Genomic DNA, 23,917 nt, shown 5'->3' on the forward strand with positions numbered 1-23,917 from the left:
CGCCTGGGTGGCACAGCAGTTAAGTGTCTGCCTTCGGCTCAGGGCGTGATCCCAGCGTTATGGGATCGAGCCCCACATCAGGCTCCTCCGCTATGAGCCTGCTTCTTCCTCTCCCACTCCCCCTGCTTGTGTTCCCTCTATCGCTGGCTGTCTCTATCTCTGTCAAATAAATAAATAAAATCTGTTAAAAAAAAGTTAAAAATTGAGCTACCCTATGATCCAGCCATTGCACTACTGGGTATTTACCCCAAAGATACAGACGTAGTGAAGAGAAGGGCCATATGCACCCCAACGTTCATAGCAGCATTGTCCATAATAGCCAAACCGTGGAAGGAACCGAGATGCCCTTCAACAGATGACTGGATTAAGAAGTTGTGGTCCATATGAGAAACAAACTGAGGACTTCAGAGGGGAGGGGGGTGGGGGAATGGGATAGACCGGTGATGGGTAGTAAGGAGGGCACGTATTGCATGGTGCACTGGGTGTTATACACAACTAATGAATCATCGAGCCTTACATCGGAAACCGGGGATGTACTGTATGGTGACTAACATAATATAATAAAAAATCATTAAAAAAAAAAAAAGAAGTTGTGGTCCATATGTACAATGGAATATTATTCAGCTATCAGAAAGAACGATTTCGCAACATTTGCTGCAGCATGGACGGCACTGGAGGAGATAACGCTAAGTGAAATAAGTCAAGCAGAGAAAGACAATTATCATATGGTTTCTCTCATCTGTGGAACATAAGAACCAGGAAGATGGGTAGGAGAAGAAAGGGATAAAGAAAGGGGGGGTAATCAGAAGGGGGAATGAAGCATGAGAGACTATGGACTCTGAGAAACAAACTGAGGGCTTCAGACGGGAGGGGGGTGGGGGAATGGGATAGACCGGTGATGGGTAGTAAGGAGGGCACGTATTGCATGGTGCACTGGGTGTTACACGCAACTGATGAATCATCGACGTTTACATCAAAAACCAGGGATGTACCGTATGGTGACTAACATAATATAATAAAAAATACTAAAAAAAATAAAAAGTATTTTGAGCCTAGCAGAATAGATCAGTGTTACCTTAAACTCTTGATAAAGTTATCTGTCCAACGATAGGTTTGTAAAGGTCCTCAATAGAAACATTTCAATCAGTAGCTCAGACCCTCAAAATATAAAAGGAAAGAGAGGGACGCTTTTAGATTCAACAAATCTTTGTTGCGGGTGTATACGGCCAGCTGAAGACATGGAAGGAACAGGGTACCCGAGCTGCTCTCGATTTTACACAATTCCAGAGGACTCTGTTAATCACACTGCTACTTTGCCAAACATACTCAGCAACACAGACTTCTTAAAGATGAAATTGGGCTCTTCAAAATCTTTTTTTAAAAAATTCATGAAAGGGCTATTTTATGACGTAGTTTCTTTATTAAGTAATAACGTATGGAACGTCTTGTCTTCAGTGCCTGGCAGCTGCCAGAACCTGAATGTATCAAACCCAACAGATCACGGCCATCCGGGAGTTCTATTAATAGCAAGATAATTTTCAAATCCACTGTACCGAGTAGCGTTTTGTTTTTTGGTTAGGCATATAATACATTCCATATCACGTCTGGTGAGTTGTGTTTTGAGGTTGCATTTTTAAAAATAAATCAGGCTTGTTTTAAATTAGGGAAACAATAAATCCATCATTGTTTGGTATTTTGGCTTGGGATATTGTGGTACCATGGCTAATATCTAGGTTTGTGGAGCCTAAATTAAAACACACTTGTCTCTTTTATGTTCTTGTACTGTGTTTCTTGGTGTTTATCAGGAATCACAGAAGTGTAAGAAAATAGCTCTCTGGCAAGGACGCAAGTTCCAATGATCCCTTGAAGCATATTCTCTAATACGGGTTCTGGTCTATTTGGGGCATCTCAAATGAGGACCAAGAACTGCACATTTTCCCCTGGTTCAAACCATTTACCAAATCTCTCTCTCTCTCTTTTTCTCTCTCTCTTTCTCTCTTTGTGTGTGTGGTTTAAAAATCCTTTCCTACACAGCAATTCTGAAGTTCTATATAGAAGAAAATAAAGATGAATATTTTTATATCTTTCTGATAGGGAACATCTGAGAATGCTATTAGAGACAAAACCATTAAGAAAACAGCTTGAGATATTTGACCATTTCAAATATTTTTAAACTGTATAAAATTATCAGTCCTAAGACAAATAAGTTCTAAGTCTCTAACGTATAACATGGTGACTATAGTTTATAATACTGCATTATATAATTAAAATTTGCTGAAAGTAGAACTTAAGTGTTCTCACCAAAAAAAAAAAAAAAAGGAAATATGTGGGGTGATGAGAATTTTTCCACGATGCACATGGGTATCAAATCATCATGGTGTGCACTTTAGATACGTGACAATTTTATTTGTCAATTAAACCTCAAACTGAAAAAAATTCATACAGAAACGTGCATCTGTAGGATTTTTAAACTCCTATACAGCAAGCAATGCCATAAGGAAAGTTAAAAGTAGGACAAAGTAGGAAAAACGTACAAGATGTATTAAAACAATGAATATCCATATGTAAAAAGCTCTTATAAGTAAACACTGCAGTAGCAAGAGAATAGGTCAGAATGATTAAGAACGTCAGTCACAGGATCTGCTGTCTGGATTCGAGTGTTGGCCCCAGCACTTACATACAAGATCCTGGTGGGCACATTACTGAATCTGCCTCTATTTTCACATTTCTAAAATGGGAATCATAACTCTACATGGTCACAGTGAATGTTGAAATAGGTAATGCCTATTAAGGGCTTAGCGTAGTGACACAATGTAAGGCATCAATAAATATTAGCTTTTTAATGAAAAGAATAACACCCCCCCCAAATGGGCAGAGGACATAAACGGGCAATTCATCAAAAGCAACAATAACAACCCAAAACCAGGAGTGATGAAACATAAAAAAGTGCCCTTGCTTATGGTTAGAAAAATACAAAATAAAAGATGGTATTATTTTTGTTGTTACCATGGATCAGATTGGCAAAGATTAAAAAAAAAAAAAAAGACACCACCTCCGGTTGGGGAGGGTGATGGAAAACAGATTGCGCACATTTCTCCATGGCTGAGATTTAGTACCCTTGTACAGGGAAATAAGATAGCCCCCCACCACCACTTTTGAGAACCACTCACTGCCCCGGCTGCTGGCCCTCTCTCCTGTCTCCTGGACATCTGAATCCAGCAATGAAAGGGTTACCTTGGGGACTCTGCTCTATGCTGAGGTCAGTATCCATTCTGTTGCTGAATATTTTGAATATCCTCTCTGGATAGACTCTTTCTGTAGAGTATTCTTGCTATATGTCAGGGGTTGAAACATGAACACCAAGGAACTAATTAGAAAAATGCATAAAAGTCTACATATTCAGAAGTTTACTGCAAAATTGGAAACACCCTATAAGGCCTACAAGACACTTTGTTTAAATTTGTCATGGTAAATCCATACAATGTAATATTATGCACATCTTAAAATGAGGACATTAAAATGCCCCAGGATGTAATTAATGGGAAAAAAACACAAGGTACAAAATACCATGTTTAATAGCATCACTTAAAAAAATATCTAGAAATAATAAAAAAACAATCACTTTTGTTTGGGTGTATGTTTTTTCATGTAAAAAATATATATGTATATGTATACATATATACACACATATACACACACATATGTATTTATATATATGTTATTTTTTAAAAGATTATTTATTTGAGAGAGAGAGTTGGGGGTGGGGGAGGGGCTGAGGGAGAGGGAGAGAATCCCGAGCAGACTCCCCGCTGAGCGTGGAGCCCATGCAGAGCTAGGTCCCACAACTCTGAAATCATGACCTGAGCCGAAATCAAGAGTCGGACGCTCAACCAACTGAGCCACCCAGGCGCCCCTATAGATACATCATTTTTAACAGTATTTACCTGTGCTGAATTGCAAAAAATCAGCACAAATTACTCCTATCTCTATCTCTGCCCTTTTGCATTGTGACTTTGGGTCTCCTCAGATCAAAAGGTGAAGTCTGTCTCTTGACCACTTAAATCTATGCTTAGCCATGTAACTGGTTTGGCCAATGAGACATTCGCAGATGTGGTACTAGCAGAGGGGCAAAAAATGCTTGGGCTTTGCTGCTTTGCCTCTTGTTGCTGCCCTTGGAACCCTGAGGCCACCATGTGAAGAGGTGAAGAGCCTGTTCTCCAGCAAGTGAAGAGCCTGCTGGAAAGGTCATGTGGAGGAAAACTGAGGTGTTCTGGTCAACATTCTGCCAACTGCCAGCTATGAATAAGGTCATGCTCAAGCACCCAGCCCCAGCCAACCATCCAGAAGACTGCAGAGATACACTGAACCCAACCTGCCAACCACAGAATGATGAAGTAATGATCATTGCTTCCAGCCACTAACTTCTGGATTGTTCCATATATTATCTCAGGCCAGTAAAATCTGGATACTTAAAAGTTCAAAAGCAATTTTGTATAACTCTGCAGTTTCTAAACATTCACAAAGAATGTGCATTACTTTTTTTTAATTTCAATTAGCCAACATATAGTACATCATTAGTTTCAGATGAACACGCATTACTTTTTAAATCAGAAAAAAATTGCTTTTTCTATTAAAAATTTTTTTAATTACCTAAAAAATTCTTAATTAAAAAAAAACCTGAAAACCCCTACCAGATTTAAGCTGTTTGGCAGAATAATAATATTAATAACTAACAACTAAATACCACTTACTATGTCCCAGACACTGTGTTTTTACATATATTATCTTAATCTCCACAATAATTAAATTGCAAAGAATACTATCATCATTCCCTTTTTCCAGTTGAGGAAATGAAGGCCAAGAAAGGTTTAATGACTTGTCCAAGGTCACACAGCTAGTAAAATGGCAGCTCTGGGGTTGATCCCAAGCAGTGTGTTTCCCGAGTCTGTGCCTTTAACTGACCTAAGACGGACGCAAAACTATACGGAAATGTAAAAGGTAATTTCTCAAGGATTTGGTATCTGAAAGTCATAGCTGTGAGATATGAAGGATGCTCTCTCTTGGGCTCCCTAACTTCATATGACTTCATCAAGTAAATCAATTTCAGGGGTGGTTATGGTGGAGATGTGCTAGGACTCCAAATGTTCCATTTTGTTGCTTGTTATCAACTCTTACAGAGATCTGTTGAGGGAGGTGGAGGGTGTTAAACTTCTAACTAAAAGCAGGTTTGTCCATTGACAAAGTTCTTCTAATTTATGCTTTCCCTCTCCACCAAGGCTGCCAACTAGAGAGAGCTATTTATAAGGTTGTTTATCCCACTTTCTATTGTGCAAGCGGCATTTTTATGCCACACTTCCAGCACAGTTCTGCCCACACTACGGTGAGTGCTCAACAAAAGTGTAGATGATGATGACGATGCTCAGACATACCCAGCAAGTTCCCAGCAGGGGGTGGGGTGGCGGAGTACTTAAGAGCAGAACTTCAGAATCAGACCTGGGTTCAAATCCTGATGCCATCATTTATAAGTCATTGGTCCTTGAGCAAGTTAGTTAATTTCTTGATGCCTCTGGTTTTTCCTGTGTCAAAGAGAGATAAGAGGGTGGCTGTAAGGATTAAATGATATGCTTCCTGTCAAGAACTTGGCAAGAGCTCCTACTCTATCATCAGCATCAGCATCAGCATCATCTCACCTTAAAAATAAAAAGTTTAGAAAAAACTATGACTTGATCAAATTCTATATAGTCTGTAGACTTCAGTGCCATCCAAAGCAAAAGTAGCACATCTTAACTACGGGTGACAAAACTGAAAGCCTAAAATTCTTAGTGAAAATCCTTCTTGTGGTGTTGATAGTATAAAGTCAGCACAAGATGGTGGCCTTAAGTGGTCAAACGGAATCAAGATTGGTATTCCCATCTGGAGTCACTTGATGATCCTTGCCATTTGCTGAGAGAAATTGCCCCCAAATACTGTTAGGACTTGAAGATGTGAGACCCTTTACAACTCACCATGGCCATAGCCATAGACTGTCAATGTCTAAAAACGACAGAAAGCACGCCTGGGACTGTCTGCCTTTCCTGACTGCCTCCTACGGCCATTATTACCCAACATGACGGGCTTTTGCTCTTCCAACAGACAGAGTTAATATGTCCAGTCTTAGATAATAATTCGAAGTCTGCAACAGTTAAATTGTAAACATGACAGAGTCAAGTTGAGAAAAACCAAGAAACAGATTTTGTTAAATAAAAACAAATGGAATTGAAGGAAAGGTCATAGTTTTTGTATTTCTGTAACAAATGCAATCTAATGATAATCCATATCTGCTAGAATTCCTGGGTTTTTTTAAGGTTATAATTAAATTTCTCCTTGAATAATCATCTTGCACACTTTCCCTAGGGGAAACTATTTACATTTCATCATATCTTTGAAAATGTAATAGATCTCTATTTTAATCAGCCTTTCGTATTTGGATCATTCCTTGAAAAGACTGATGAACAGGTTTTTTTAAAAATACAATTCAGCAATGAATTTGACTGGTACCAGAGGTGCCGTAAGTCAGAGAAGTTTTAGAGATAGTTTTGATAATGAATGGTTATGACTCCAGAAATACCTTTGGCAGATTGATTCAGTAATGGCTCCTGATTTGTTCAATCTCCCTATAGCCATACCCTTGTGTAGTCTCCTTCTACACTGACTCCAGATTTGGCCATGTGATCTATTTGACCAATAGGATAATAACAAATGTGATACAAGCAAAGATCTGAAAAGCACTTGCACGTTGGGGCTAGCCCTCTCTTGCTATTCTGGCTTTTGTTTTTTAAAGATTTATTTATTTATTAGAGAGAAAGAGAGAGAGAGAGAGAGTGTGTGTGTGTGTGTGTGTGTGTGTGTGTGTGTGCGTCTGTGCACGGGGGTAAGGGGCAGAGGGAGAGGGAGAATCTCAAGCAGACTCCTGGCTGAGCGGGGAGCCAGATGCAGGGCTCAATCCCAGGACCCTGAGATCATGACCTGAGATCACGACCTGAGTTGAAATCAAGAGTTCAACACTTAAGCCACTGAGCCACCCAGGCGCCCCTCTTGCTATTCTTAGGACTCTTATTAGAGCTGCCATGTGAACAAGCCCATCCAGGGCTACGTGACAGATGATGAGAGAAATCCATGTCTGGAACTAAAATGGCTGCTTCCAATATCCTAGCTAACTGCCGGCCAGTGTCCTAGCTAGCCCAGCAGTGGCTTGTGGACACGAGTGACACCCAGTTAAGACCAGCAGAAGACTCCATCTGACCCTAGCCCAAATTTCCAGAGCACAGAATTGTGGTTGTCATCTTAAGCCACTTTTGGGGGTGGTTATACAATGAAAGCGAACTGACCTAGTGTCCCAGTGAGAGCAGAGTTACAGCACTGGCATTAGGGCAGATGTGGGATCCCATCAGAATGATTTGCTCATAACTTGGGAGAAGCATAAAACAAGAAGTAAGCAAATATGGGTTGCTCCATCCATCCACAAACAATTATCAATGTAACGACTAAGAAAACTGGAACAAACATGGCAGAAAGTATGGGTATGCGTGGGGGCTGACCCCTCACTACTCATTATTTGGGATCAATTGAATAATCACCTGAAATTATGAAAATTTTAAGAATAGTGAGGGCCTCCAGTTCAGCACAACTTAAAACTTAATTTGCTTGCTACTTTGCGTTTTATGCTTTGCATAAAGGTCTTGAAGCCCTTGGTAGCACCAGATCAACAGGCTCGTAAAAATGGGACTTGCTGTGTGTTTTTTCCCATCACTTTTCTTAAGTATATACCCTTTAAAATGTCCCTCAGGAAAAGGGCTCTGTGGTCACACAACTCAGTGCATACTCTTGATTCCTCTCGGAATGTCACAACATACCCTTATTTATTCCGGGGCTGCAATGTATTCGACCATGGAATCCTTTCTGTGAGTAACATAGTAAAACCTCATTAACCAATGTTTCTCAGAGCATACTTGGAGAAAACTTTTTCCTAAACTTTCTTAAAATGAAATACAACACACAAATGGAAAGGTACGAGAAGTACAAACATGTAGCATAACGAATTATTATAGACCAAACACTCCTGTAACTACCACCCAAGTCAAGAAATAGAACCCTACCAACCTCTCCACTAGACTCCTGTGTCCTCCTGGCCCATTACAAATTTCTCCCTTCATTTCCCTGACTTTACGGGAACGACTTCCTTGCAGAGTTTTATTGCTTTGCCACCTACGTATGCATACCTAAATTATACGCTTGTTTTGTCTGTTTTTGAAAGCTACATAAATGGAATTATACAGTATGTATTGGAGGGACATAGGGTAGAGCTATCTTCAACTTCAACAGGTAACGACAAACTCTTTCTCAAATTGAGGACACTAATGGACACTCCTCCCAACAGTGTGTGAGAGCTCCGGTTACTCTACATTCTAGGTCATACTTGGTAAAGTCAGATGTTTTAATTTTTGCCAATCTATTCGATGTATAGTGGCGATTTTAATTTGCATTGCTCTGATTAGTAATGAGGTTGAGCACATTTTATTATGTTTATTGATCATTTGGATATCCTCTTTTGTGCAGCTCATGTTCAAGCCTTTTGCTCCTTTCTCTACTGAGTTCCTATTTCTTTCTCAATTTGTGGGAGTTTTTTAGTCTATTCTGGATGAAAGTTCGTTGTTGGGTATAGGAGTGAGTTGCTAGTATCTTCTCTTGCTCTATGGCTTGCTTTTTCTCCTTCTTAACACGGTCTTTTGTTGAACAAAATTTCTTCATGTAAATGTCATCAAATCTATCAATTGTTTTACTTTCATGCTCAGTGCGTGGTGTGTCTCCTTTAATCACACCTATCTCCCTGTCCAGCAGAGTTCTGGGGAGCTGGACTTTGAATGGTAAAGTCTTTTCTTTAGTCATTGGTACTGCTGAAAGCCCTAAAATGCAGGCCCAAAGAGAAAAGGGGAGTGGGTGGGAAGGGGAAGGGCAGAAGGCCAGGGGAGGAACACTAGGGATTGGCAGGAAGGTGACAGGGGCCCTGCAGGTAGCAAGAGGCTAGAACTGAAAACAAATTAAAGGTCACATTCACCATCCAGCTCCTCACACATGTAAAGGAAGCTGGCAGTATCATCAGAAAGCAAGGAGACTCAATCAAGATTTGTGGGGAGAGTGGTGCACATATCAACATCTGAGAAAGGAATTGTGCTGAGAATTACCACTTCGGCTGGGCCCACCAATCCTACCTTTAAGTCCTTAGCCATGATGATTTTGACAGACTGGAAGAGGACATCAGCACAATAGCACAGCTGGCAGTAGACGCTGGTCGCCCTGAGCCTGATGGTTCCTGCTCTCAGGGTGGCTCTCTCACTGGGAAAGGTAGCTTCAAGATCAAGGAAATTCTACAGAGAGTGCAGGGGCCCAGGTCCGAGTGGCTGGCAGTATGCTTCCCAATTCAACTGAGCAGGCCGTGACAACTGCTGGCATTTGGCAACCATCACTGAGTGTGTCAGACAGACCTATCTGGTCATGGTGGAGTCACCCCAACCCCGAAGGTCATCCACCTCTCTGGTCATCCTTGCAGGCGGTCAGGAGAGGCAAAACACAGGCAGCAATCGTGGGAGCTTTGCTCACATGCGCCCATCCCTGTGCCTCGACCCTGAGCTGGAGGCACTCCCTCCAGAGCCCCATACCATTCAAGGACAGCGTGCCATTCCGAGGCCACATGGACCAAGCTGCCCCTGCTGGCAAAGCAACAGTCTCGTTTTCCTCTGATGCGTGGCCACCCTGGGTTCAGTGACACTGAATCCACTCGCCAGAGGTGAAAGGCTATTGAACAGGTTTGGATGCATCTACCGAGATGGCTCACGAACTTCCCATTCCAAGCGTTTTAGTTGGCTGCAGGATGGGGTGTCAGGATGCCAGAATCACTAAGATACACCAGATGTCTTGGGTATAGATCAAAATTGCAAGCCCAGTGAAAGGATCTACCAACGGGCAAGCTACCACCACTGGGCCTGCTGCCAGCACTAGCCTGGTTCAGTACCTAAGCGCCAGTCTCCCCTCAGAGGTGGGTAGCATGGGAAGTGGCTAAAACAATGCAGATTCATCTAGAAGCCTTTTTGGCTGTTCACCCCTCTTGATCCATCTGGGTAGTTTCTGAACAGTCAGCAATTTCAGTTTTTAAATAGTCTGTAAATTTTGTTTCTTTACACTTTACCATAAACGTGGGATTTTTAAATTATTTTAATTCCTTTCTCCATTCAGCTGTTAGAGCTCAGTTCCATATTTAGTTTTATACGCTTCTCTGTGTTTTGCTTTATTTTGGGGTTTTTTTGCTCATGAATTTTTTTTTGTTTGCCATAGTAGAATACAAGAGTAGAATGTTAATACAATTCAGTTTAATCTGTAACGTCAGAATTTTTAAAATAAATAGTGAAAAAGTGGACTGGAAAAAAAATTTTAACCAGGTAAGGAAAACCTTTCTCATAGTTATCTTTACCATTGTTTTGTAATTACAGAAAGCTCTCGGATCTTGATACATTCTTGCTCTGGGTATCTGTTCGTTTTATTCTCCCGCGACAAAAGCTACAAGGACAGGAACATTACGTTGCACTGGTAGAGGCTGGGAATGGCCTACTGGAGGTCAAAGAACTATTTCCTGGTCTGCTACTGTACACCGGGCGCTGTGCCGTGCTGTTGACCTACGTTACATAGTTAATCCTCTTAACCGTTCTGGAGGGCAATATCATTATCCCTCTTTAAAAGTGGGGAAACTGAGGTTCACTGAGGCAAAATAACTTGAGCAAGGTCACAGAAGTCAGTCAGCCAGTCAATGGCAAAGGCAGGATCTGAACTCAGGGTTCATGGCTTTCCCACTGTAAAATGCTGCCATCCAGACTTGGCAAAGTTGCTCTGTGAAAGGGAATTATAAAGTGTTGCCTCTGCTTCATGGTAATTGGTAGGGGAAAAAATCTTTACATTCACTTTTGTCTTGCTGTGGGTTACCCTAGAAGCAGAACCTAAGAGAAGGATTTTTGAGAACTCTTCATTTCTTTGGGTGGCAATTGGAGGAAACAGCAGCGGAGGGGAGTGGGACAGGAAGGGAAGGCCTCCAGTAAAGGGGACGTTATGGAACCCTAGGGGTCACCGGAGCTCAGTTCTGCTGGGGAACTCCCAGAGCCCATTGTTGCCGCAGACCCCAGAGCTACTCCACCCCAGAGCTGCTCCAATGGAGGGGAGAGGCAGCTGGGTATTTATCCACTACTCGCATCCATCATTAGATGAGGACAGCTGTGGAGGGATTAGGCCTCCAGTACTTCGGGCTTGCCCTGAGGGCGGGCCCAGATGCTCCTAGGGCTAGAAAAATTCCCCGCTGGCGCTGGTGGAGCTTTGCAGGTGTTTGCAGTAAAGAGCCTTTGGCACAGAGGTGCATACCAAGGGGACGTGGCAGAAAACCAATACTGTCTGCTACACCCTCTACTAATAAAAGCCAACAAAAAATAGAAATCAACATGAGCTCTGGTAAAAGCGAGAAGGCTATAGAAGAGCTTAAAATCCCTCCAAAGGGCTATGCAATGTAATATTCCTGAGACGTGCGCCCTGGCACCTCCAAATCTAATTTGCCACACTAAGGAAATGACAGCCCCACACTACGGTTTAATAATTTAGCTATTATTTGAGAGCGATCCCATTAACAGTCCATTCGTTTTCTCCAGGGCAGTTCAGTCATTGAAATTCACCCACTATGTCTTGTGACTATTAGTGATACTCTGGGTAGTATTATTTATGAGTGTGTACAAAAAAAGATTTGACAAAGATTTCACGTGCAACCTGATACGAAAGACAAGATTTCCAAATGTGCCCAGGGGAGCGGGGGGTGGGGGAATGGGCTGGGCTGGGTTTAGTCTCAGACCTGTTATAGTTGGAGTCCGTGCCCCCCTCCCCAGTCACCGTCTGGGGGGAGGGGTGGAGAGTGGTGGTGGTATTTAGAGATTTTAAATACCCTCTAAATAAAGGGTCTTTTTAATGCAAATTAACCCACTTAATCCCTTTCAGAGGCTAGCACTTTCACCACAGCTTTTAAAATAGAAGAAAAATGTTATAATGCGGAGGAGAGTTGACTACTGAAGGAAGCAACAACTGAAGTTAACTCCTGGTATAGAAGGCTGTGATGCTGGCCAGATTCGGAGAGCAAGCGTTCAAAAGGAAAACTGCGAAATGGAAATAATTTTCAGTTTCAGGTCCTCGTTCCATGTACATCTAGTGTTCCGCCTTGTACAAAGGTGCTGCAATTTAATTCATCTACTCTGGCACAAGTAGTTTTACACTCAGGAAGAAAAGTAATAATAGGCTAAGTGGTTATCAGAAACAGTCGCTCCGGTGGAGGACGTTGCTAGTTGGGGAGACTGTGGCTGTGTGTGGGGGGGCGGGGGGCAGGTGGCGGCCAGGGGCTGTATGGGAAATCTCTGTACCTTTATATTCACTTTTGCTGTGAACCTCAAAGTGCTCTAAAAATAAAGTCTCAAATTTAAAAACAGATACATTTTCTAATGCTTTCCAATTTTTTAAACCTTTGCATAAAAGTTGTGAGGAAATAGGACAGATATAGTATCTTCATATTACAGACTAGAAAAGCTTCGAGTAGTTCAAGTTCAACTAACAAATGCAAGACCCTTCTGATTTTAAGTTCAGTATGTCTTCTGTGGCATGAAGTCCTGGGGAAGCTGAGGAAGAAGGCAAAGAGAACTTTTCCTGTTTTGCATGTTTTGTCCCTGATACAAACAGGAGTGGACCCTACTTAATTCTGGCCAACAAAGTGCGTCCCAGTAGGAGGGTGAGGGGGTGTGTGTAGGGGAGTCAGCTTCACGTGATCACTCTCTATAACTCTCCTCCCAGAACTCTTACGTGTTAAGGTGGCTGTACCTTGAGAGACCCTCGTTATATTCTACCCCCACCCCCTTCCACAGACCTGCCTTCGCTGGTTGCCCAAGGGCACAGCGGTTTACCAGCATGCCCCATGCAGAACTGCGGACCGCGGCGGCCAAAGCTCAACGGTGGCCTGGAGCACTCTCAGCGTGCCAACTTCAGAACCTCTCCGGCAATCCTTTCCCTCTGCCTGAAAAATCTCCTTTCTCGCCTCTACCCCTCCCTGACTAATCTTCCTCTTTAGGGCCTCAATCTAAAGATTATTTCCGCCAGAGATGCCTTCTCTGGCCCTCAATATAAATTAGGTTTCTCCCATTATTCTTTCCCCTGTGTCTTGTTTTTTCTTCAGAGAGCTTATCAAAATGTAGGACTGTTTAGACATTTGCCAATCTGTTTTCTCACTAGAGCGCTTCTCTATAGACTATAAGGTTCATGAGAACTGAAACATCATTTACCATCACTAACCCAGTATTCAGCACAGGCCCTGACATGGAGGTCATACTAAATGTGTGTCGGATAAGTGAATGCATGAATAAATGAATTAAATAAATTAAATGAATGAAACTAGTCATCCCTTCTAACCTCACCTAACAGCCTTCTCTACCTCCAACCAGACTATGAATATCAAGATACCAGAGAGACAGTAAAGGACTGGGGCATCAGGACAGATTTTCCAGATGGTTCTAAGGACTTGAGCTTATATTCTGATTAATAGGGGAAGGCACTGAAGGGTTTGAGACATCTTTTATTCTGCCCTCTACTTCACCCAGCACTCCCTCCCATCCCTAGTGACTTCTAGAAGGCACTCAATAAATTTGTTGAATAAATGCCTGAGTGCATGCATGCATGAATGAATGAATAAAAATATCATCTCTATCCCTAAAGAACTTAATGAGCATTGTGATAGGATACAACGCATATTCATGGAATTATTGGAGAATTCCAGGAATGGGAAGGGGTGAAAATCACATGCCAGGCTTCAACCAAGTATCTGGTGAAAGAAAGTTGGTAATCATGTTTCTATATTTCAAATTGGTTCACTGTCTGCCTAGTCTTCACTATTTCAATTATAAACAGCTTCAGAGCAGTGCCCAAGTGATTCACATCCCTGGGGGCCTAGCACAGAGCCCAAGGGCATGAGGTTTGCCAAAAATAGTCTTCCAGTTCACATGACGCTTCAGCAGGTTGGATTAATTTGTAATGCAGTGCATTTCACACACCAGCCCTCTGGCTAGACCCTGGGTAATCCCTCTTGGGTGGCTATCAACTGTGGTTCTCATCGTCTTGTGCAGCCAGGAGACAGCTCTGAAGATTCTAGTCTTTCCCTTGGTTGTCCTGACTCTCCAGGACTCCCTGGTGATGAGGGTGGGAACAATGGTTGTTGGTCTGGAATCACTGGTTCTTCTGTACAAAGACCAGGGGTGGTGCTCCGGGGTTGTTGGAAAAGCAATGAACTTGTTTCTAGATTCAGCTCACTATCGATGTGTCTATAGATCCATCATTTCATCTCTCTGTGCCTCAGTGCTCCTCACTCATACAATTAGAGGGTGTAGGGTGGATAAGAGAATTCCTAAGATCCTTTCCTGTTCTTCTAGGACTCTAATTCCTGATGTGACATGAGAAAATGATTCCTTAAATGTCCACAATCCATCTTCTAACTTCCAGAACATTCCTAAGCCATATATTTGCTGTATCTCTGGACCATTTCCAAAGAGCTCAAATTCTGCTCATCCTAGAGGCTCTCTTATTTCCGAAATGCCAGACCCTGATCAGTTTAGTAACTGGAGTTTATTTTTATTTTTTGGCCTTGGATTTCTGACATCTGGAACAACTTCCTGTCAGATCCCAGAAGGTTCCCTCCCAGAGTGTCTTCAACAGCAGCAAACAATTTACACCCACCCAGGACCCATCATGCCTAAGATGTCTCAGGGCATCTTATTGCAATTAGGAGAAAATGAAACCAGGAGCTCAGTCTGATGAAAACTGAGGTTGGAAACTAGCATTAAAATAGAAGTCATTAATGCAAGTGAAACGTAGCTCAAAGTGCCAATTCATGTGAGGGAGCGTGTTTGGGAGGGCAAGGAGAGATTGCCAGTAGTCATGTCTACAGTCCTGTGGAATGGGAGAGACTCAAGAACAACATTAAGCATCTACTAGTTGGTTAATGTGCCAGAGATTCTGATGGGCTGATAAAACAGGAAAAGCCACTGAAAGGCTCCTGGGATGGTGCCCTTAAACATCATTACCTTATTGGGCTAGGGGCTCACTATTTTAGGTTGCATCTACCCAGATGCGGACTCTAAGAAAAGGATAGAACTATAGTAGTTTACTTAGGAAGTGATTCCAGCAAGCAATGTAGGGGAATGGGGAAATGAGACAGGGAAGGGAAGGAAGCCAATAAATGGAGTATTAGTGAGCAGGGTACCATTGTGGGTGCTGAGGCTCAATCCTGATGGGGACCTCTCGGAAACTGTGTAGAACTTGGCCTAAAGTGTGCCGCCCGGGTGGCATGGAAACTGAGGGGTTTACCCTCCAACTCAGTGCAGGCTTCTCCTACAGGCATTGCTGGCCTCCCCTCCTGCAGGTTGACAGAGAACCCTAAGGAGAAGAGCTGGCATGCCTTCAGGTGTACTAGAATAATAAGTGCTGAGGGGATGTGAGTGCAGCGCTGACTGTGCTTGCTACATTAACCTTGACCATGGTTCACATTGCTCGGTAGTCAATTCACAGTACATCAGGTGTCAGGGGGAATCACAGTGTCTTTGAGATGAATGCACCTTAACAATCTTTGGCCTATCCCCTTCATTTTCCAGATAAGAAAGGTTATTCTAAAGGTTTAGAATAGCACTGTCCAAAAAATATATAATGCAAACTACATATGCAATTTAAAAATTTTTTAGCACAATAGAAAAATAAAATGAAACAGGTGAATTGATTTTAATAGCATATGTTCAAACTATTATATTTTTTTACTCTTTGTTCCAACTGTTGTATTTTTAACATAGAATCAACATAAAAATTATCACTGCGATACTCTGCATTTTTTTTTGTACTATGGCTTTGAAATTTTCCACTTACAGCATATCCCATTCTGACTGGCCACATTTTAAGTGCTCAGTAGCCACTTGTGGCTAGTGCCTACCATATCGGACAGCACAAATTCAGAGCATTTCTATCATTGCAGAAAATTCTAATGCACAGTGCTAGTCTAGTTAGTTTGTGTCATTTGTCCCATGGTAGACAGTTGTGGGTAGTAGAGGTGGTTGATGGGAAGCCAGAAGAGAAGGCTAGGATCCCTGGGTAGGCTGGAACTCTGAGCCTTAAATCTTCCAAAAAACAGGAGGAGGGGAGGAGTTCTTATGGGGTCTCAAGCTGTGGAGTTCCAAGAGCAACTTGACTGGTTGCTCAACATCCCAGATGTAAGAAGACCTGAGGTCAAGCTCAGGCAGCCCTTCTGAGGGAAAGCACCAGGTCTCTCTTGTTCATTACTGCATCCCCAGCCCAGGACCTGGCCCATAGGAGGCCCTCAAGAGAGCTCTGTTCAATATCGATTAGAAGCATGCTTTGGGTGGCTGTCATAGAGTCATCAGCAGGTGAGGGCTGTGGAACAGCTGTGAGGTAGTCATGAGCACGGTTACCATTTTGGAGGTTACCTGGGTGAAGAAGTCACAAGCAAACAAGTAAAGGGGAAGATGGGCCAAGAGAATCTCTAAAAGAGAATCAAGTATGTTCCCACTCACCAATCCTTACTCAACATGCCATTCTACAGCGAGCAACAGAGACACAGAGTAGTTGAGAAAATTTTCCAGCAAGACCACTGTGTTTGCCTGGAGTGAACTGCTTTGACCTTGGGGCCAACACACACATTTAACAAGAGGCTATCTGCCCAGGGTTTTATTCCCACAATAAATCTTATCATTTTCTGCTCCTTACACTGCCTGTCTTCTCTGCTCTGCATTACACTACCAGGCCCCTCTCCCAGCAGCAGTGGTAATAAATGGTGTGCTCACAATGTAGAAGTTAAGGTTTCAAGGTGAAGCCTTTGGAAGCGATTCCTTTGTAATTTCATTTATGGCCATGCCATATTTTATGGCGCAACTCACTAACTCTGTGGGTGGCTTTGTGTGTGTTCCAGAGAAAGCGAGAGTGAGAAGCATCCCCACCCTCCAATCCTCACATACCCCTCCCAGTGGAATTTGGAAGTTAAAGCACCTCCCAGGTTTTTAAGGGGGAGATTTTAACCTCTCCTGGTGTTCTTGCTGAGATGCTTGCTATCCAGCCAGCCATGACAAGAAGTGTTGGAAATGTGGCTGCTCCAGGAAGCTTCTTCTCATCCCTTTGGTCCACCATGAAATCCTACAGCACTAATTGTCAAGCCAGACCTCTGTCTTCCATCCACAATTAGACAGACATTTCTCTTGAGAGTGACAACCACAGAAGAGATGTTACCTTTCTGCCCCCTTCCCTGCTCCATACACACATCCCAAACCCACTGGAGCACTGGGAATTGGTTAACTGACTAATGAATGATTGGCAACCTCTCTCTTTAGTGTACAAAAACCATTCAATTAGTATGGCCTTTTTAGGGGGCAAACAACGCAACATGACTGCTCCACATCTTCCAAGAAGAGGCCAAGAGCCCTGAAAGGAGGGGAGAAACTCAATATATATGGTTGGGGTCTAGATCAGTTTCCAGTTCTGTCTAAAGCCAAAGCATAGCCTCACATCACACACACACACACACACACACACACACACACACACACACAACCACACACGATGAGAGATCCTTTAGGACTTCTTGAGGATACAGTCAATATATTCTTTATCTGGTACACAGTGGATGCTCAATAAATACTTGTTAAATAAAATCAGTGAAGGTGACCACCATGACTTTGCTTATCTTGGAGAGGCTGCATGATCAAGTGAGAGAAGCATGAGCAACAGACCAGAGTTTAAATCCTGCCCCTGCTCCAAGATATCTGAATGGCCTTGATCAAATGCCTTAACCTCGCAGAGTCTGAATTTCCTCATCTGTAAAGTGGAAATAATAATACCTAGAGTTGTTTTGATGATTAGATGAGATGTTCTCAATCAAACTTCTAGGTACCTCCTAAATACATGGGAAACATCGGTTACTTTCCCCTCTGTCTGGAAGAGGCAACTACTATTGCACTTCTCAGCCCAGACTGCAATAATTTGGGACATTGCTCTCTATCCTGGAGGTCAAGACCAACCTTCCACCATCTTATATCCTCATTGCTTAGCATACTGCCTGGAATGTAGCAGGCACTCAATAAAAACTTTCTTTTCCATGTAGGAAAAGAGATTAAGAAGGACACATACCAAAATGTAACTGTAGTTATCGCCGGTTGGTGAAATTACGGGCAGTTTTCCTCTTTTGGGGCGGGGCTCATCTATATTTTTAAAATGTTTTTCCCTACAAGGGTCATGTTTTATTTGAATTACAAAATGATTCTGTAAAAATACATGTATACCCAACGAGAAGATGGATAAGTAGATGGATGGATGGATGGACAGATGGAAGGATAGGTGTATTCAATAAATGTAAATAGTTTCCATTCCTCTAGGTTCTCAGTATCTGGGTCTAAGGTTGAGTTTGCTGCAGGGTGAGAAAAGGTATTTCCACTCCCCATGAGCCTGCTGCCTATATCCTGCCAAAGAACTTGAAGCTCTACTCCTGTCTACTTTGAAGCTCTACTCCTGTCCAAACACACGTTTTCTGAATACCCAAACCAGGAAGGAAAAATCACCCCCCACTTCCACCTTGGTCTATGCCAGGACTCAGCAAACTCTGTATATAAAGATCCAAATAGTAAATATTTTAGTCTTCAGGGACCATATAGTTTCAGGTCACAATTTCTCAGTTCTACCCTTGTAGCATGAAAGCAGCCATCGATAACACATAAATGAAGAACATGGCTGTGTTCTAATCAAACCTTATTTACAAAAACGCGGCAGGCCAGATTCAGCCCAAGGGCCATATAGTTTGCAATCCCTGGCCTATTACTTTGCCAATGTTGTTCCCCTTCCCCGATGGCCCTGAAGGCCCCTGCCTGCCTACTTAGATTCTGTTCATCCTCTGTCTTCCAACCAGAGCATTACTACTTATCATCTGTGGTGTTAGCCTGCTGTTATTACACTGTAATTACATGTATAGTAGTAGATGCTAGAACCATTTGCTGAGAAGCTTTCTACTTTGGGGGAGATTTTTTAAAGGGTTATGTGTCGGAATTATGCTTGAGAAGAACTGGAATGGGAGGATGCAAATAATAAATATTCATAATAATAGTATACAGGGCATTAACCTTATAATGATGTGGTCAGCCTAGTGATTCCCACCTTGGAAGAAAAAGACATACCAAAAAAAAAAAAAAAAGGAAGGCAGCTCTACAATGACCTAATGGCAAGCGACAGGCGAGCCAGGTCCTATGACTCAATGTCTCATTCCTTAAGAATTGTCTTTATTTCTAAAATCTACAACTAAAATAATAGAAATTTCTGTTGGGGAATTTAAGATTCGTACAAAGGAGCTTTTAGTGTCTTTGGACAAGCTGGGGATGATGAATCTAGTGCCACCACTAGAGATGTTGCAATTTCCCTTCTAAATTAGCCACCACACAGCCGTCTGTGCAGAACTCTGGCTGCAGCTTTTGGCTTTCCTTTTTTTTTTCTGCTCTCCTGAATGCTGAGCCTGTGCTCTCAGCTGAGATGGGCTAAGGTTTACGCTTAGGATCACGTGGCAGCCCCAGCAGCTCTCCGCAAATGCGACTGAGTAGTCCATAAATGGTCCTTGTTTGGTGGCAAAATGCTTGGCGCCCTCTCCCTAAAAAGGAAATTATAAAGAAAATGTACAGTACGGTTGCCATGCCGCCAATAACACAATTTCCTGGCTTTCAGACCACTTGCTGACAGAGCAGACCCTTGGAGAGCAGAGATGCAAAGCCTGCTGCTTCACACCTTGGGGCTTTTCTGACACTGGACGACCTGGTCCTCGCAGCCGCCGCAGCGCTTTTTGCGAGCGCCCACCACCTGGCCCCCGAGGCCCTGCGACTAAATGAAGGGAACGCCATGGAATAGAGCTTTGACCTGGGGCTTTAAGACACGCCTCCTATGGCTTCCTTTGGAATTCTAGACTTAATGACTTCTCCTTTCCTTCCCCTCAAGCCATGCCAACCATACCACATCTTTCTACACAAAGCTGGTGTAGTCAGCCGAGGACGGTCACCCATCTCCTCGCTCATTCATTCAGGAAGTCAGCACCTATGAGCACCGTGCAGACGGCAGCACTTCAGACACGGCACTCTGAGAGTCAGACACGGTCCCCACCCTCCCGGAAATTATAGTTGAGTACACAACACAGACATTAACCATTTTCAGTTAATGGTGGGGAAGGTTACGTGTGGGACGCTACGGTGCTATGGGTAAGATGAGCACGTCATCGGCCATCCAATCTGGGTGCTTTCGAGAGTAAAAGGAGGTGCTATTAACAACTATTCCAAAACAGCAGGTTGAGCTAGTATTGTCCTGAGCCAGCCGAGTCCTAGGGTTCCTCTAGCTTTGGCCATGCAGCAGGGGACCTCAGATCATAGGCTCACTTCCCCCTCTCCCTTTGTTGCTCTGCTCCTATCTTCCCCTGCTCTCCTCCTGCTGCGGCTCCTTTATAGTAGCAGAAGCGGGGGGCACGAGTGTCAGAGCCCCTCCATGGCAGTGCTTTCAATCTAGCGCTTGGCAGTGTTGCAGGGTATGGGTCTGTCGTCGCTTCCTCCTACTCCGGGTCACTCGGTAAGAGCCTTCACCAAACAGAGGCTCTAAATCCTGACTCCTGCCTTTGATTCCAGCCCCCTTCCCATAGGTCAAGAATGCAGCTGGGCCTCTGACTATTATTTAGCAAAATCACAGGGCTGACCTGTGATGGCATATTCTTTAAGCAGTATTAGGAATAGGCTGTCTTTGTCTTTTGGAAGCCCCTTCTACAGAGATGAGGAGATTCCCAAAGCCCAAAGCTCAGTGGTATAGCCGTCACCTAGAGGGCATCTCACCAACAACCTACCATTTTGCTCCTCCCATAAATCTGAGCTAACAAAGAGTTCTCTTTTCATTATCAAGGATGGACCAGCAAAACTGTATCTAATGCCAGCCTTGGGGCACGTGGCAGATGCTCTGTACCCTACCCCTAGGACCACCTCTGAGTTCACCTACAGCCACATTGGATACTTCCCAGCAGGCTGGTAGCTTCTCACCACAAATACAAACCCTCTGCCTAAAGCTTTACCAGCCCCTCCTCGAGCTTACTCAACCCACACAAGGCAACCCTCAACCAAAGAGGGACAAGGAGACAATGGGTGGGTGCTCAAGCTCCAAGATGACCCCAATGGTCCTTGACTCCTGGTATGCATGCCTTTGTATAGTCTTCTCCCACAGTGGATACTGCTGACATTTGTAACTAATATAGTAGAGTGGAAATGATGGGGCATGACTTCTCAGGCTAGATCGTAAAGGGCATTGCTGCCTCTATCTTGTTCTCTTTTGGATCACTTGCTCTAGGGGAAGCCAGCTGCCATGTTATGAGGACACTCAAGTAGCCTTATGGAAAGGGACATTTGGGGAGGAACTGAGGCCTCTTGCCAACAGCCAGCACTGAGCTGTCAGCCAGGTGAGGGAGCTGTCTTAGAAGTGGATCCTCCAGCCCCAGTTAAGTACTCGGATGACCACAACCCGGCCAACATCTCTACTGCAGCCTTACGAGAGACCCCAAGCTGACCGCTCAGCTAAATCAACCTCAAATTCCTAATCCTTAGAACTATGAGAGATAATAAATGTTAATCACTGCTTTAAACTGCTGAGTTTAGGGTAACTTGTTACACAGTATTAGATAACTAATATGGAGGATAAATGCTCCAGTTCCCCCAGAAGCACATTCCACATGGTTCCTCAGGCAATCCCCACAATTCTCACTGTGTGCTTTCCCTTTTCTTTTCTTTAGTATTTTTTCTTGTATTTTTTCTCTCAGTGTTTCAATCTCCCCCACTCCCTCACCTCTGCTTCCTGTGGTCATGTCCCAAATAAACTATCTGCCCCCAAGTCCTTGCCTTGGCATCTGCTTTGAGGGGACACAAACCAAGATAGGGCATCTTGTTCATATTCATAGATCAACTTTTCAAAGAAAGACTAGCTTTTAGGGGCGCCTGGGTGGCTCAGTCAGTTAAGCGTCTGACTCTTGATTTTGGCTCAGGTCATGATCTCTGGGTCATGAGATCGAGCCCCATGTTGGGCTCTGCACTGGGTGTGTAGCCTGCTTAAGATTCTCCCTCCCTCTCCCTCTGCTCTCTCATCCCTATCCACTGTGCTCTCTCTCTCAAAAAAAACCCTCTACCATATATTGTATGATTCCATTGATACAAAATGTCCAGGACAGGAAAATCTACAGAGACAGAAAGTGGATTAGTGGTTGCCTTGGACTGAGGGTCGGGGTGGGTACTGACCACAAATGGACATGAGGGACCTTTTGGAGGTGATGGAAATGTCCTGAAACTGGATTGTAATGATAGCTGCATAACTCTATATACTTACTGAACATCACTGAATTATTCATTTTAAGCAGGTAAATTTTATAGTATATAAATTATGCCCCAATAAAGCTATTTTTTAAAAAAACTGATTTTCATAGCTGAAACATGTATAGAAATGAGAAAAGAAGAAAGAAGTAGGACAGAGGAAAATGTGAAGGAAAGGATCCCTACTGGCAGTCACATTAGACCCCCAAGAACTATTGCTATGTTCTCTTCCAAAATAAGACCAACATATTTGATACAGGACGAGTAATAATTAGGCCAACTATTCCACTCAAATATGGAAAACTAATATTAAAGACAGAATCTCCTGTGGGCTTTGTCTAACCAAAGAAGATTCCCCCCAGAAATGCCACATCTGTGGTTTTAGGAACCAATACCCATGTCTGATTTAGAAGGACACCCCTAGAAAACTTGTCTTGGGAAAGCCATCAGCAACAACCAATCCTTGGGGAATGTGAGCTATGGTGGGGGAGTCTGTGAGATTCTGGAATCTCAACCCCATGACAAGAAGGAGGAAAGCGCCAATGGTTTTCCATTTCCTTACAATGAGAAGAACGTAGGTGCATACATGTCTTCCTGAATCCTTCTTGCTGGGGCTGCCAGGGAGAAGCAACATTCCCAGGAAAATGAGCGATGTGGCCCATTCTAGGTACCTCCTTCCTTCAGTTTGGCCAGGTTTCTGCCTGGCCAAGGTTCAAGTTCAGGAGTCTGGCACAGGAAAGGGATGAGAGGGAAAAGAAGAAGGATCACTTATTCTTCTATGTGTTCATTTATGGAGCTTAGAGTTTCTAAAGAGCATCCAAGAAAAGGCCTTACCTGGACTGTACTGATTTCAGAGTATGTTGGGAACATCTGTAATTGATATGGGGGACACACATACAGACACACATGGACAGAAACACGCACGTGCGTGCACACACACACATATGTGTACCAGCTACTTGGTTGTGTCAGTCAGGTTTTGCTATATAACAAACCACCCTAAAACTTAGTGCCTCAAAACAGCCACCATTTATTTAGATCATGATTCTGAGGTTTGTCCAGGTAGTTCTTTTGGTCTAAGCTCAGACTTCTCATTTGCCTGCAGTCAGCTAGTGAGCTATCTAGAGGCTGGGTGCTAGGATGGTCACACTCAAGTGCCTTATTGGCAAGACATTGGCTGGGGCAATGGGGACAACTACATGTCTCTCATCATCCAGCGGGCAGTCCTGGGTCTCAGGGTCCCAGGACCCACAAAAGAACAAGCCCAAGTACACAAGCACGTTTCAAGTCTCTGCTCACTCCATGTTTGCTAATGTCCCATTGGACAAAGCAGGTCACAGAGCCCGACTAGACTCAAGGGCTGAAGAAACAGATTTCAGCTCTTTTTTTTTTTAAACAAATTCCACCTC

General features: G+C 43.3%; 1 protein-coding gene and 1 pseudogene across 1 annotated transcript in view; one reads left to right on the forward strand and one right to left on the reverse strand.

Moving 5' to 3' along the window:
- Positions 1-3,749: 3,749 nt before the first annotated feature.
- The window catches only part of REPS2 (RALBP1 associated Eps domain containing 2), a 397,176-nt gene continuing 377,008 nt past the window's right edge, over positions 3,750-23,917 (reverse strand). Inside the window, exon 22 of the transcript XR_006776249.2 lies at positions 3,750-5,576. The gene's annotated coding sequence lies outside the window, so the exon portion shown is untranslated. The remainder of the gene's footprint in view (positions 5,577-23,917) is intronic.
- Positions 6,521-10,096, forward strand: LOC123779667 (poly(rC)-binding protein 2 pseudogene; annotated as a pseudogene).

The sequence above is a fragment of the Ursus americanus genome, chromosome X, assembly GCF_024610735.1.
Source record: "Ursus americanus isolate L20-20 chromosome X, mUrsAme1.1.p, whole genome shotgun sequence".
NCBI classification, from domain to species: Eukaryota; Metazoa; Chordata; class Mammalia; order Carnivora; family Ursidae; genus Ursus; species Ursus americanus.